Genomic DNA, 16583 nt, shown 5'->3' with positions numbered 1-16583 from the left:
ATTATAAATTGAAAAATAAAAAATCAAAATTAAATGAGTACAAGACAATGGGAGATACTAGCTATGCAAAGAAATGAGCTAATTGACAGAAGACACTCACATACAAAAAACAGCTTATGAATTAGAGCTGGTGTGTAAAATGGGCTTTTTGGGGAACAATGAACAAAGATCCTGGCTCCTAAGATTTTCAGTACAGGGAAGAAATACAAAAATAAGGAACTCATTAACTCATGTCTGGAATAAATCATGTTTTTCACTCTGAATATAAATACATTTCAAAAGAATTCAAAAATATTATGTATAGGATGGGGAAGTTCCAAAAACACAGAAACCAAGACCAATACTGTCACTCTTTCCCAGGCAACTAATTTTAAGAACTACAGTCCAGACACCCAGTCCCTAATCCTGTAGGTTTTTATAAATTAATATCAGGAGCTTATCATTTAAGAAAACAAGTAAAAGCTACATGAAGTAGTCCCTTAAGGTTATAATGCACCGTAAATATTTAAAGGTAGAAAATTTTTAGCCTTTGCTGCTCACACTTCAAACAAGGTTTCTGCTGAAAAATCACTATAAATGAAGTGCACAAGACTCTTCCCATTGGAGAAGCTTTACAGGTAACTCAGGAAAGAGGGACAAATGCCCGTACTTTTGAATACTGCTTTACCCAGCCACAAGGACTGCTTGCATTTCTCCATTTTCAAGAGAGTGGTGGGGGCTGAGATTTTTTTGTGGGTACAGGGATCAAGGTTTCCCCATTTACAGCCCCAGGCTTTTCTTCCCTGTTTATTTTTAGCTCACTCCTTTTTGTTTTCCTTCAGATGCTAACAGAATTGGACGAAGCCAAAAAAGGCACACTACACATGTGTATATGACATCTAGCACAATGGGGATCTGGTGAGCATAATTAGGTTCTTTGGTTTCCACTCTAACACAGATGAAGTCAACAACAGACATTAGTGATACTGTAATATAACTACATTTACTGTACTTTGCAATCTCCACTACTACACACTTAAATAAAAAATGTAGTGTCATTTAAGTGTTAAATGCGATTGATGTTACAATCTAGTTGCTTTCAAGCAAATTTTTGTTCAGCTTCAGGACTACATTTTCAAGGCTATTTATTCTTCAACATTACATCAGAAAACATAGCAGTATTTGTGCAAAAAGCAAATCTCTTAATTGCTGGTGTATGAATGGTTCATGTAAGGGTTCTTGCTGGTCACAAAATCAGAACTAAATTCACTCTACAGATCTCAAGATCCTCTTCCAATATATTGTATTTCAACCAGTTTATTAAAGCATACATATTTAAGGTGTTTTACACTTTTACTGGCTTATGATGATGCTCACATTGGTCCATTTATCACACCTTTCCATGAACAGGCTGGATAGATTGCTGAAAGGCCAGCTTCTGTTTTACTCACTCATATGGAGCTCCAATTTCACAATAAATCTGGAACTCATTATTTTAATCTCTGAATAAAGATTAATTTCACAATGCTTAATATATTAAACAGTCTTCTCTTAGTCTGAATACATATACCATTTGTACATATTATGACACACCTTTGTAATCCATATAGGAGTATACAGAACCCCTCACATACTTTACATTTTACTTTACTTTCACATAATAGCCAGTGTAATTTTTCAAAAAGGCATGGATAATTAAGACCCTTAACTATTTTACAGAAACAACACTATTATCCAGCAAATGCCAGCTGCCTTAGTAATGGGAAGTTACAGTATATAAACAGCTCAGAGTTGTTGGTTTTTTAAGTCACCATGACACATTTGAGCAGTTTTGAAAACCCCTGGAAGATCAGACTGGATCCTTGTTTTAAGATAGTGTCTCCATTATTGGCTATTACAATGCAGACAATGCAGCTAAACGCTAAATTCCTTTAATGCAATTCAAAAAAGCAATAAGACATACCAACTGCTTGATGCCTAACATTTCCTTTCCTGCCTAAAGAAAATAATCTCAGTTATTTTCCATGTTGTTTTTTTTTTAAAAAAAAAAAAAACAACAACACACTCAAAAGTTGACCTTTAAGTCATCATCCAGAGCTTTGTGACAATTTTAAGACTCAAGTTCAGGTTTTGGTAGTTTGCAATTGTACAGCATACCTGATTAATCTCAGTTTTGGCACAATTACCTTAAAGTTACTATATTAAAATGACACCTGTAGTTTTGACCGTAATCTTCAATGTGGTCCAATGTGCACATAAAACTTCAGGCTGTAAGACAGTAACAAAGGACAAACTCCAGCTATCTTCTCATTTATGGAAATACAAGATCAAAACACTTATAATCAAATAGGAGAGTACAGGCAATCAAAAGTTAAATTTAAACTCTTAATAGTAACCATTTTACTTCACTAATTTTAATAATGGGATCCAACTATCACAGGAACACAGGCTACAAAGTTTTATCTGTCTGTGCTGAAATCTAATCATTATCCAGCTTTTTCGTTTGCCAAGTTCCATCTCCATTTCAACTCCTCTAACTTATCCCTGTAGTAGCCTTTCTGTCCAAATATTTTAGGAAGGTTTGCGATTCCTAGAACTGAATCCCATCATCGAATTTTATTGTACTCTGAGCAAGACAAAACATGTAACACTAGAAATTCCTTAAAAGGGAATAGTATTTTATCATTCAAAAAGACAGTTTTCTTTCACTGCTTTTTAGAGGCAGTTGCAATGACTGCATTTTTATAGTATTGTGTATCAAGACTGATGTGCCATTACATGACACTGAGAATACCTGGCACTACAAACATTTCATTCATGGAGTCACACATTCAGTAGGAAACCATTCCTGCACTGAATGATAATGCAGACTTCACAGAAATTATCTGCACTGGAATCTTAAAATACAGACAATAATGGGGGGGGGGGGGGCAGGGCTGGATGTTTTGGGTTTGGGGGATTTTTTCCTATTCTGTTCTTCTGCTGCTCTTTACCTGGTTTTAAATCTTGGCCTCACATTTCCTAGACTCCAGTTCTGTGGAACATCAACTGTGAAAACTGATTTGTGCATTTTCCCTAAATCACAGAGCAGTCAAAAACCATGGCGGGGGGGGGGCACGGGACGGACTGGAACACAACACAAAAAACCCACAGCCAGACTCACGGGGGAAGAGGGAAAGATAACAATTGGGTTTAACTGCAAAAGGAATCATGCCTGGTGTTGAAGTCATCATGAACAATACTTTCACCACAGAAATGTGGCAGAACACTGAATGGTTCAAAGTGGCATAGACTTCAGTTCACCTATAAACACACTGCAGATACTTTATCCTTGCTACTTCAATTTTAGGCTGTAATGGAAAATGCAAATTGTAAATTCGAAAAAAATAGTTCTGTAGTTTTCTGGCACTTGAAGCTAAAACAATAGCATGAATTATATGCTTAATATAATCAAAACTTAATAAGTAAATATGTAGTTAACGTCACTTCCATGGATACAATGTACGTACTCAATTCTTTAAGTTGCCCCTTATGGATTTTTTTATGCTGTGAGGCATGCAGCATGTCAGATGTTTATCTTTTTTTTTTTCCCCCCCAAACAAAAGCAAATGTTTTAGTATTATTTTTACATTTCAAGAACACATACCCCACTTAATACATTTAAGTTACATTTGAGAGGAAAAGCACTCACAAAAGCAACATGCAAATCATCAGAAGTAAGCAAAGCAAAAACACTCTAGGAAACCAAATACAAATTTATTTTCAAGAGAATCTTTAGCTTCTTGCCGTAGGAGCTGTTTGAACCTCCCATCCCTTTAATTGTGGAGGCTACTTAAGAAATTCTGTGTCAGTCAGGACCAACACTGAAATACAACTATAGTAGTCCACTTTCAAAATTCTTGAAAACCCATTTAAGGATATCAGTAGGGGGTAAATTAAAGCTGTAAGCATTAGGAAGCTAATAATTTGAAAAATGTACAGGGGCAATGAACCCTGAAGTTATCAAGCCCTGAAATGACTAGAAAAGTGTTTTGTATAGTTGGAAGTATCTAAACACAAAAAGGCTCTTGTAAAAAAAAAAAAAAAGTACAACTATAATCTACCGCACAACCTAACATAATATTAACATCTGAAGTATAACAGAATCTTGTAGATAAATTTGTTATCATACACACTTTCTGGCATAGGCATAGCACAGAGGCAAAGCTAGCCTACAGTGGAGAGGCAGAGCTAGCCTATATGACAGCAGAATTTAAGAGTGCCCCTTACTCATTCTTTGTAAATGCTGTTACTTGAATACACTTCTGTCAAATTCTAAATCTCATTAGACTCAGTCTTCCACTCCAAGTATTCCTCACACAAGAATCTCTTTAAGCATCTGCAAAAAGCTAGAACTTTCAGTAAAGAATTAAGAGAAAGAATAGCCACAACACTGTTTAAATTGTTATTTAAAATGAGGTGACAAGAGTTTCACATAGAAGCTGGAGGACTTGAATCAACAACTATGAAATCAGAATGGAAGCCATGTTGTATCACACTAAATATGTTCTATCATAAATAATTTCTTAATTCTCACGAAAAAGTCACCCATATTTCAGTTCATAAGCCACTGAAAGCCTCAATTTGCACAATCTTCTAGGAAATTTTGGAGAGTCTAGCTGTCAGGTGATATGAAAACTCATTAGAACCAGAGCATGCCCCACCCACTGGACACAGGATCCAAACAGGACTATCTGAAATTACTCCTTGCAGTTGGAAATAACTGAAAATAAGGCCACTTATCTTCTGACCTCCCTATGCTTTCTAGATGAAAAAGCCAAGACGTTTTTGAACACGGAAAGAAAAGAAAGGAGGACAGCATGCAAGGAAATAGCAGGAGCTGAGCTGAGCAGGAGGGAAGCGAGAGCAGCAAGGTGTTTTGAGAACTGCATTATAATACATAAAATTGACAAATATGCTACAGATGAACAAAGTCTGACAGCTAAATTAAATATACATGTGCCCAATGCAAGGTCTGAATATTGTCTGAAGCCAAATGCTGAAGAGTGAACACAAAGAAATACTGAGCCTTTAAGCAAGGCAAGAGTCCCACTGAATCAAGCAACTACCTAATGCAAAACTGTGTCAATGCACGCGCGCATGTGCACACGAGAAACCCAAATGAAAGGAGTCTTCATTTGGGCATTTTGATCTTTTGGGTAACCTGCTTTTAAAAAGCCCAATGTTATTTTAGCACGGTGGCTTTGAATTTAACACCCTAAGATTAAGCACAGCTTGCCAGCAAGACACCTTGCCAAAAAATCTAATCAGGGAACTTACTCTTTATACGTTCCAGCCAGAGCAAATTAAACTGATCTTCTCTGGGTGGGACAGGTGGAAGCACCACTCTGCAGCACACCTGCTGCCTGCCTTTGAAAAGCACATCTACACACTGGATTCATGAGAGCCCTTCTGTGCTAAGAAGCATGTTCTACATACACAACATACATGCATTTTCAGCTTTTGTAGATGTAAAAGGTCACACAGTATTCGGGTAGCCCACTACAAGTCTTTAAAAAAAAAAAAAAAAAAAACAACAGCCATTTACCAAAAAAGGTTACAGTTGTATAATATGGCTGCTACAGGAATTATTTATCTGGATTATTACAATAGAATTAATGAATAAAAGTAAAAGTCTTACAAAATTCAGGTGTTTTAGTTGGGTACCATCTTAAAGTGTTCTTTCTGCAAAGAACAGTAAAAATATACACAGAAAATAAGAGACTGCAGTATCCCTTACTGATGTTACTCTCTGGCTTCCTAAAAGATGCAGAAACTGATGGATGCGTACTTATTGTCCTCTCAGACTAAAAATTTTTTAATCAAGTTTGGGGACACAGAAGTTATGTCTGAAGTACCACATATGTCACAACACCTATTACTTAAATTGAGCAACTTGAGAAGTATCCTTTGAACATTGCAGTATGGGCTGCATGTGTGTTGAATTTTCTAGACGCCTGCTACCAAAAATCTCCTTGAAGACAGATATGGTTATGGACTACACCAATTTGGCTGACACAAGTCTGCCTCTCGCTCCATAAAAAGCCAATTCAAAGTTTAGACTAAAACAAACAAAACCCTCCCCAGAAAACCCAAAACAACCAACCTGTAGGAATATCCTTCACATTTTGAGGACAGATCCTGTACCAAAGATCAAAGAATCATTATCCTACTCAAAGTTAGCTTTGGTACAGTAACAGCTTTGCCCTAGCATTCACAGTTATAAACCATTTGTACCAGATCACACACAGGTAGCTACAAGCCACAACTCTTGCTCAATCAAGAAAAGGATCAAAGCACCAAAAAGCCACAAGATCCAGAAACCAAACAGTTCACCTGCCTTTTAAGAACTGCACAGCCCTGCACAGAAGTACATACAGTAGACAGTGCCTTAGAGTACAACTTAATCTTTCTTAAATGACAAGGGCAGCAGCATGCACAATAGCCACCATTTGTTTAGTCAGCCATCACGAAGCACATTCAGCCAGGCAGCAGGAGGTCAGAGCTAGAGGACCTATTCAGTAGAGGCTAAGCCCCCATCCCAGAAGCCTGCCCCTCCATAAATCTGCAAGAGGAAATCTTAACTGAAAGCACTCTTCACCCCTTCCCTTTTTGATCAATTCAGAACCACAGTCCAACACTAAGACATGAAGCTACAAATACTTTATGCAGCTGCAACTGAAAAAAAGAAACCAAAACCATTCTAAGTTTAAAGTGTAAAATGTTCTCCCCGCTCCTGTGGAAGCTCCACTCAGACACCTTCTTGACTGTTGGGGGGGGGGGGTTTACTAGCTCAATGTCTTTTCCATGCTTAGCTGTGATTAACTCCAGCTTTTTGAAAGAGTAAAGAACATTAAAGTGTCCTAACCACAAGGCAAAGTATCTGACAGATGTTTATTAAAAAAAAAAAAGCATAATTTTCCCCAGTTATTTTATTATGAGCCATCAAAAATGTCTTGGCTCATAATCAAAAAAAGCCTTTCCAGCAACATCTATAGATACGTTGGTACCTGTTAGCTCATAAACTACTATTTGTTGTCTAGTCACAGTCTCAGTCAACTGAGGTTCTGAATTACTACTTCAGATTCCTTCAACGTGTTAGCACAGCGCTAAAGGCAACGCTCTTCCCAGACAACCCAAGTAGCTATTTTGCAGATTAACAATAGGAATTCCAAATTTGACCAAGGCAGCTATGAAAATATTTCCAGCGTGTGAAAAATATTCAAATGACTACTTTCTGCAAACATTCTCATTTAAATATATGCACCTAATGTTCAGATAGGCTAATAAAAGGGTTCACAAGTTCCTACACAATGAACTGGCAGGTTTTATTCACAAGAACGTTCTGGAATATCTTTTGCTGGTTTTCCCCCATTCTAAATGTTTAATGCATTCCCCATCCCCAAACTGTATAATAAGTAGCTTGAATATAAACAGTGTTCACAATACCTTACAGAGAGAGTGGGAAAGAGTAAGCACCAGTGCTCTTTTGCTAGAGTTCTGAAGAACACGTCAGTATGATCCTAACGGGCATCGGGAATAAAAATGCTTAGTTGTCCGTGTACATATGTAAATTTAGCAATACCTATCCTTTCGGACAGAAAATATATGCAGGACTCTCTACAAAGGGAAGTATAATTTCACAGTATACGTTTCCACATAGTGCTCTGAAAATAGAGCAGCTTGAAAAAAATAGCAAGAATATCACTCCACCACAAATACATTTAGTTAATTGTTTGGGTTTATTACCAAACTATGGTGTTGCCACATGAAAGCATCAGTTTCCCCAAAAAAGTTAGTAACCTTTGTCTTGCATCTTAATTGCCAACCACAATGCTACTTCATCCCAACACACATCTATTTGCCATTACAGCGGTGAACAATACACATCTTCGAGCTAAGACAAGTCAGTATCAGATGAAGCAGAAGAAAGAAAAAAGGGCAAGAGCAAATATTTACAGAGATCCCCATCATCATCATAATCTGATACCAGGAAACTGTACAGCCCATTAAGATCATTTGCTTCTAGGACTCCTTGCACGAGTATTACTCTCCTGTGCCATCTCTCAAAAAGTAAGCTGGTTGGGATGTCTATCTAAGGTACCACATTCTCATATTAGGAGAAGGCCTGCCATGAGAAGAATTTTGAGGAGAGTGACTGTAAAGGCAGTTACAGATAGAGAGGAGTTTGATGGTAAAACCTACCTGAAGTAACCTTTCTAGACATCATCTTTGCATTTCCCTGCTACTCCATGCATTACTAATCAGTGACCCACTAGAAACTTCGGCACCCATTGAAAAGCCTGGCAGGGTATTTGGCTTTCAATTCTTCTACTCAGTTTATTCCCAACACAAGTATATTCATCAGCTTAGAAACAACTCTTGAACAAGGGCAGCCACTCAGCAATGAAATGTAAATTACTGACGTGTGCTAAAACCTGGACTTGCCACTGCTAATGAGCACATTAAAGGAAAAAAGCTCACTAGATATTACTGCAAACTTTTCACTTAACCCTGTGTGTACCGAAAGCCATAATTTAGTATCAATTAAAGAACTGACCTCTGAACAGTGAGTTCAGCAGGTATATGCTTTCTACACAATTCTGATGTAAAAATTATGAAGCTGGACAAATGTGTGAAATGTCCAATCAGGAATGCATGCACATTGATAGTAACCCCATTTTTAATTTAAGTTTCATGAAACTGGCCAAGAGGTGACATTAAACAGTTATCAAGTGAAATTAAACAGTTTAAATACTGCAAAACTTTACTTAATTCTGACATGCCTGAATATAGCTTGTCTTGCATCCCTTACAGCTTCCGCTGCTTCTGTAACTGGTGGATCTATGCAACAGTAAAAAATAAAACTGAACTTCTCCCATGTTTCAATGCACTTTCAATAACCAATCGTATCTGGCATATGACAGTGGCTTCAACACGCAGAAGCAGCTGGAACAGTTCAGAGACCACAGAAAAGCTAGACTACAACCTCCTGCCCAAGAAGTGATTTTCAAACAAGTGAATCCTGTGGTATGCTGAACAAACAAGTATATTAAGTCTTGTTGCTGTAGCAACTATTCAGAATATCTGACCACTTTACAGCAGCAATAAAACATACTGCAGACATATTAAATACCTACAGAACAGTTTTGAACAAGACAGATACAACAATATAAAAGGAACTGAACAGCAGCATAAGATAAAATCTAAGTTTATAGAACTGTAAGATCAAGTTCTGATAATTCAACATGATCTTAAGTACTAACTTCAAGAAAATACTTCCTGAAGATTACAGTCACATACCATGAAAAACAAAGCCGCCCCAAAAAATTCTGACCAATCCAGGATAATAGGTCATCTTTAGAAACATGTTCATCAAAAGCCTTTCAGCTAACGTGGAAATCACTCACAGGCCTTTGAAAGAGCTGCCAGTCATGATCCTCCCTTCATGAAGCTCTTTCACAGTCTCAGTAGATCCATTAGAGGTCAAGTATCAGAATCTGATCTAAAAGTGTCAGAAAGTAGGAGACATTACCCTCCTAAAACTCAAACACAAAAAGCCAACTAAAGAAGGGTGTGAATTAGGAATGAAGACTCAACAGACCATCTTCATTCTTAGAGAGTCACTAAAACAGAGGAACACAAAAACACAGAGCATCACTTATTGCAACAGATAAGTGTCTTCAAGCTAAACAAAATTCTACAAATAAATTGAGAAAGTTTTCCTCTTACCTCAAAAGTAATTACCTCCTAGCCTTAGGATGAAAGGCTTGCATGTTCATATCCCTCCTCGTGTAACACACCACTATCAGTAACAAAAGCCCTTATGTATGAAAATACAGTATGCTGTAAGAAGCCATCTTTGCTGGCTAGTAGTGTAACTTCAGTAAACAGATTTTGGTTCATAACTTCCTGCATTTAGTTTTCAACTACAGAAGGGAACAAAAGATTAAACAGTAAGAACTGTGGGAGAGAAAATGGTTCTATCACAAACATCCTTGTTTCAATAGATTTCAGCTCTGTAGTGGTACACACACAAAAAAAAATAATCCACTCAATCACTAAACTGCATCCATCTTTAAAGCCAGAATTAATTTCCTTGATGTGCATATTTTAGGAAGAATATATAGAAACCCTTAAGTGTCCAATCTGCAATGTGAAACTGCTGAACACAAATCATCTATCACTATAAAATGTATTATTTCTTAAAATGTAGGCAGAAAAAAAAAGTGATTATTGAGGAAGCATTGTTGTTGTTGAATTCTGAGCTGAATCTTCACACCTGCCTTGCCACAAAAGTATATTAAAATCCACAGGACAACAGAAGTTCTTATTTCAAAGACTTCGCACCTCTTAACTGTTCAAGTCTAATCCAACTCCACTGGTATCAATGGGCCATTTAAAACTGATTTGGAAACAGAGAAGGACATCACATTTTCAAGGTTACCACGCTAGCTTACAAACAGGACAAACTAACAAATCACCTTTGCTCAGAATGGACAGAGTTCACCATAACCAGACAAGCTTGTCTGCATCACTGCAAATCAATAGTAGAATAAAACCACAGAAAGTTAAAGGAAACAGTGTTACCTATATAAAAATTATAGAGCATTACACTCACAAGCTTTCTGCTATTGCAATGAGGAAAAACACAGTTATATACAATTAATATAATTGCAATTGTGGAAACAAAGCAAGAAGATTTATTCTTACAACCAGACACAGCAACAGCGGAAGAAAGAGGACAGAACAAAGCATTTCAGAAGCAATGTGAAGGATTCCAGCAAACCTGGAAGTAAGTGCTATTGCAGTGACACTGCATGTCAAGAAATAACTAATTTCTACAAATCGGGATTCCAAAAAACCATTCATTTGCAGAACCACACACCCTAATAAGTGTGCCAAAGCGCTGCTGTTGAAAGGCATCTCATGAGAAATATTAAATGACTTATGATAGTCCAGATAGGCAAAAATCATTCTTAATGTATTCTTTAATCACATGCACAGCATTAAATCGTTCCAGAACTCACACAAACCCACATTTCATCCACTGAGAGTCTCAAGTTGCTTGACATTACTATTTAAATCAAGAGGTTTTGTGTTTGTGCTTTTTCCAAGAACACTTGCATGTGTTACAAGTTTTCAACATAAGCGACTTTAAAAAAAATACACAGCTATAAAAAAACACAAGTTAAAAATAAAGGCTTATTCTAAGTGAAAAACAAATACAAATAGGTCAAGACTGCCATGTCAACGGAAGTTGCCCGATCAGCAGATCAAGAAAAAGAAACAAAACCACACACTAAGATTATGGCATTTAGGCAAAAGACTCAAAAGGAAGGAGAACATTTCTGTCACAAGCCACCCAAAAGACCACCCCACGTCTTTAAATACATGCATATTCACAAGACCTGTGGATATGCACCCTGAGACTTCAAGTTTAGACAGAAGCCTATACTTCAAGAAAAGCACTCTAGCTGTACACAGCAGCTCCTCAAGATAAAAGATTTGGAAGTTGCAACAGAGCAGAAGTGGTATCAATTTTTGTAGCATAGGCAATCAAACCGGACACTGATGATAACGTAACCCATCGTATGCTTTTAGCAAAGTTCTGTGACATTTTCTACAGTAACAAAGTAATACAGCCTTCCTACTTTCACACCAGGAAGTGTCTAAGCAGATAGTTCAAATGACTCCATGTCATTTTTCTAGCTCACATGCACTAGCAGAGGACAAGTAACGTCTGACAAATACTGCCCATGACTTAATACATGCAGTATTTATCACTTCCATGGATTTCACACAACCTGATATTGCAGATGATTCAGATTTTTTCCAAGAAAAAAGCCTACTTGTGATTAATACAAGAATACAAATAACATTCAGAAGCATTATGCCTCAGACGGTAAGCCGTCACCCATCAACATTACAGTCCCACAGGCACAGCTTTCCAGGCGGGAAAATTGGTGACTTGTTCACCTAGACAAGTACATTGCCTAATCTTTATTACCCAGCAAAGGCACAGTCTCCATCAGACATCAGACAAAGCACCTTAAGGCACCACAGACAGCGCTGTAAGCGCTTTGCCACTTAGGCAGAAAAAGACATGCTAGGCATTGCAGAACAGACTAAGAAACCCACATTAACAGCTCTGTCTGCCCCACTCCTTGAAGGATACACTCTCTGCCATAAGTAGCTTCTTAACACCGCATTTCCAAAGCTGCCTTTTTCAACCACCACTTTGCAATTTGGAAAGCAGAAATACTAACCAGTCACGTGAATTGGCAGGTAGGGCACTAATGCATGCGGAAACAGCATGAAAATCATACCAAATGCTTCTCAAAAATGTTATGTCCACTGAATCACGATAAAGGAGCATCAGAATTTGCTAACGAATAACAAAGCCAGTGAGGAAACACTGCTGCCATTAAGAGTTAACAGGTGACTAATCCCATAATTAGCTCTGCATAGGGTTATGGATCCACCAGCACAAAATTCTTCACATGTCAGATGTGTGCCCTTACAGGGGATGACATATGTTAGTTTTTGGTTTACCTTTTCCATCTCAAACTTAACAGCTATTTACAAACATGCAATCATTTCCATATACATTGTTTGCTCATTTATTTCAGACAATACATTGTTGGTTTTTTTTAATTCCACCAAGAATGTTAATCTAGCTTCAAAGGTAAAGAGAAATAGTGCCTGCTGCTTTGTTCTCCCCTTAGTCATGCCAAACAGTAGCTGCTAAAAGGGCACAAAAGATGGATAAAAAAACAGGTTCCACTAGGAACTCCAAGAAGGTCCATATTTTATTCCAAAAGTGAATACTTTTGTCCCACCATGTTTATGGCTTCTATCACAAGGAGGAGATTTCAGGCTTTTTTTGGTGGCTGGCTTTGTCTGCATCAAGAAACAGAGCATCAGGATAGTATTGTCAAGGCTGCATTCAAGAAAAATATTCCAGATAAAGGTTGCATTTCTAAACTTAATTCTTACCATCTGAAGATTACGTTATGCACAAATTCCACAGGTTTCTTGAAGAAAATACACAACAATGCACACCAATGAAAGCAGGAGCTCTATCATATACATATGTGCAAGAGAGCAAAATACACTGAAAGTATAAATCCTGCAAACTGGTATTGTTCATACTACACTTTAAAAAGGAACAGTGTTCATTTAGCCAATTTACCCAGTAGCTTCTTAAGATACTTTTGTGACAGAAGGGGAAGGGGAAGTTCATTTGTGTTTTCCTTTCAATTAAAAAGAGGAAAACTGATCCCATTATAAGGAACTGCAACACCAAGCCACCACGCACCAAGGGTCAAGCTTCCAACCATTATCAGGAAGCAAGAACACACATAACCTCAGCTACAGAAGTAAGGCTCCTACTTGCTGCTAACATCAGATAGACTACAAGAAGCAGCACTGACTCTGGAATAATGACTGTATAACCCAGCCACACAGTTGCTTTCTCTCTCTTTTCTCCCCCATTCCCTTCAGTCAGGTAAGAAAAGAAGGAAATAAAGAGGCACCGGGACCATGGGCCAATCCCAAAGTATTTGACATGTGAAGAGACCTGACTCAGCACCCTCACCCCCCGCCACAACACCTGCCTTAGAGGTTTGCAAGCAAGGAAAGGAAAATTGCAATTTCAGAAAAGTGTATCTTTCAAAAACAGGCTAACCAAAAGGCTCAATCTTAGTCTCAGAGCTTTCTCCTTACTGAATTTCAAAGACCTGCTGCAGACAATAGAGGTTATAGAGCTTCTCAGAAAGGGTCTGCATTAATTTTATATAATGGGAAACACTAAACAAGCTAACATAAATACAGAGGTCACTAGCAAATTCTTCTAAAGCATGGAGGAACAAATTGTTCTTGCAGCTCAGCATAGTATCTGGCAAAGACACTACTTTTTCTTTTCCAGTGTGGCAATAGATTTTAACTGCACCTTTAGATTTGTGTCAATACTGAATATTATGGAATTATTTCTTGAAGGAAGCAAACAGCTTACATGCAAATATCTCTGCATACATAAACTGTAAGTAACAACTTACACACTATATTTTACAACTCCAATGTACAGATCATTTTTATAAAGCACGGCAAGAGTTCCAAGTTGGATAGCTCAAATTTCTGAATTAAAAATCAAAATGCAAAGTAAGATTCACTTGCACAAACCCATGTTTTATTATTCTACATAATAACTAGTTTTATCAGCATTAGCTTAAAAGGTTTACAAAAGATTTCACATTAAAATACCCATCTTTAAGAAACTGACCTTAAGGTTTAGGTAACCTTTGACAGACTCACTTGATATAAATTCCATGGATCCCTTTTCTGTCAGCCACCAACAGCTACCAGAATAGATACACATGAAGAGAGGGCTGAAAGCACCAACTTTTTTATGGGATCATAATAAACAACATGCCAGATATTCACCCACTGATTGCTTTTTTCAAATTTTGTTTTGGAAACAACAGATCATTTATTTGTGCTCTCCCCCATTCTAAGAGAGAACAAAATTAAGTTTCTAAAGGGAGGGGGGGAAGACTACTAATTTTCAATACTCTAAATGTATCCATCAAGTTCTTCACAAGGACTGTCTATAGCAGTGTGCTATTCCATGAGTCATTTAGGCAATAATGAATAAAAAGCCATGCTTTTGTTCAAAACACACACAGTGGGATTACATGTGAACTGACCCTCCACATGTTAATTGAAGACAAAGCTTTGCTTTGAGCTCATTACAGCTCTTACAGACAGATTGGCAAGTTTAGTAAGTTTAGTGTAGCTCTCTATTTCTGAATCTAGATATTTTGTTTTAAAAGTACAGATGCACACCAGGAAATAAGCCCAGGTTTCACAAGTTTCATCAATACTTTCAGTACAAAAGAACAAAACAGTGTATGCGAAAAGGAAGAGAAAGGGAGAAAGGAAACAGAATAAAAACACATCTTTGACAACTTCACAACAGTTTTCTAACATTTGTTATAGGTTTTAATAAAGAAAAGAAACAGCAGGCAAGTACTCCTCCTAAATATATTAATCGGGGTGTCTTGAAAAAAACATAACCAGCCCTCAGCGATAAAAAAACAGGTTGTTTCACCAATTCTCACGAGGGGTTTGGTATTCTAGAGCCACTGACATGAAGGGAAGCATGATTCTGCCTTAATTGAGACTTTAAATAGTGCATTTGAGAAAGCAAAGTAGAACTACCTTGTTTTATTGTATTTTTTGAGAAGGGAATACACCAGGTTTCTCAAACATAATTAAAAGCTATTTTGAGACTGTAGCACCAACCCAAACTTGAACATGTTTCTAGTCACCACATTATTTCAGGAATTCACTATTCTAAGGATTTGAGTGAAAAGATGAGAAATGGGAAGGGGGGGGGAATCACAGGAATGTTTGCACTTCCTCCATTTCAGTTTAATCCCACCAAAAAAAAGCCTTCCAGGTTGTCATGTCACCAATATTGTAATTTACATCAAATTGGAGATTACTAGGAAATGCACCCAGTTTGGAGTAATAACTATCAAATTTCAATGTTTGGCAGCAAAATATAAAGCAAAAGAGCATGAGCAAGCACTTCTGTTCAATTAATTTTTTTGTTATTAAAAAAACAGGAACTGTCAACTAAAGCCAGTTATCCTGCTGGTCTAATCCAGTGGGAACACAGTTTGTTATAAATTAAGCCAGGAATCTTCCCTCTAAAAAAAGAGGCTCTGGTACATGAAGCAGAACAGTGATAAAAGGAAGCTGCCCAACTGCATGAAAATAACATGTAAGAGATTACCCTAGATTTGGTAAATCCCGGCAAACGCCAAGTGTTTAGAATTCCTTTCAACTTTATGACCACCACCACCCAGCAACCAGCAGGATGCACTCATCATCACACAGAATATACATTTGTTTTTATCTGGGGGCTTTTAAAAAAGCACAGCAACTATGAAGTATAAAAACTTGAGATTTCATTCCCAAATAGTCTCCTTAGTGAACAGGTGGTATTCTCTAACACCAACTAAACAGTAAAGGTCTGTATTACAATTAGAACTCAAACCAAAAGGGACATAATCAAGGAAGAGATGTGGAAACAAGAGCTATTCTACAAATGCTAAGAACTAAAGAGCTATCATTTTATAGAAGCATATTCCTCATCTGTCTTTTTTACCCCGAATCAAAAAGGTGCAAATTACTCTCAAAACAAGCAACAAATTTATCTTACTGCCTGTAAAATGATTGAGGTTTTTTTCAGCTGTATGGTTCATTTACCTCTGTAACAAAGTTGGTAGCTGCAACAGCTTTTTACTGGAAATTTCAGTGTACTATGTGCTTGTACTTATTCTCAGTGAAACCAACAGACAATAAAAACACATGATATGCAGTGACTACACACACAGCATCCACTCAGGACTTTGCTTAAAACACTTTGCATATAACTTTCTCCTAGCACTGCTCAAATTTATAAGCAGCTGCACGAAATTTTTCCCAAAAAAATAAAATCAGTAAAAAGGCCATATATCTATTTTTGTGATAAATAAAAACTCCACTGAGGTAAA

At 37.2% G+C, this 16583-nt stretch overlaps 1 protein-coding gene across 1 annotated transcript in view; it reads right to left on the bottom strand.

Moving 5' to 3' along the window:
* PCCA (propionyl-CoA carboxylase subunit alpha) overlaps positions 1-16583 on the bottom strand; it is a 309664-nt gene that overhangs the window by 226829 nt on the left and 66252 nt on the right. The window lies entirely within an intron of this gene.

This window comes from Falco biarmicus, chromosome 2 (genome assembly GCF_023638135.1).
Source record: "Falco biarmicus isolate bFalBia1 chromosome 2, bFalBia1.pri, whole genome shotgun sequence".
NCBI lineage: Eukaryota > Metazoa > Chordata > Aves > Falconiformes > Falconidae > Falco > Falco biarmicus.
The sequence above is the reverse complement of the archived record's forward strand: the minus strand, read 5'-3'. Positions and strand labels throughout refer to the sequence as shown.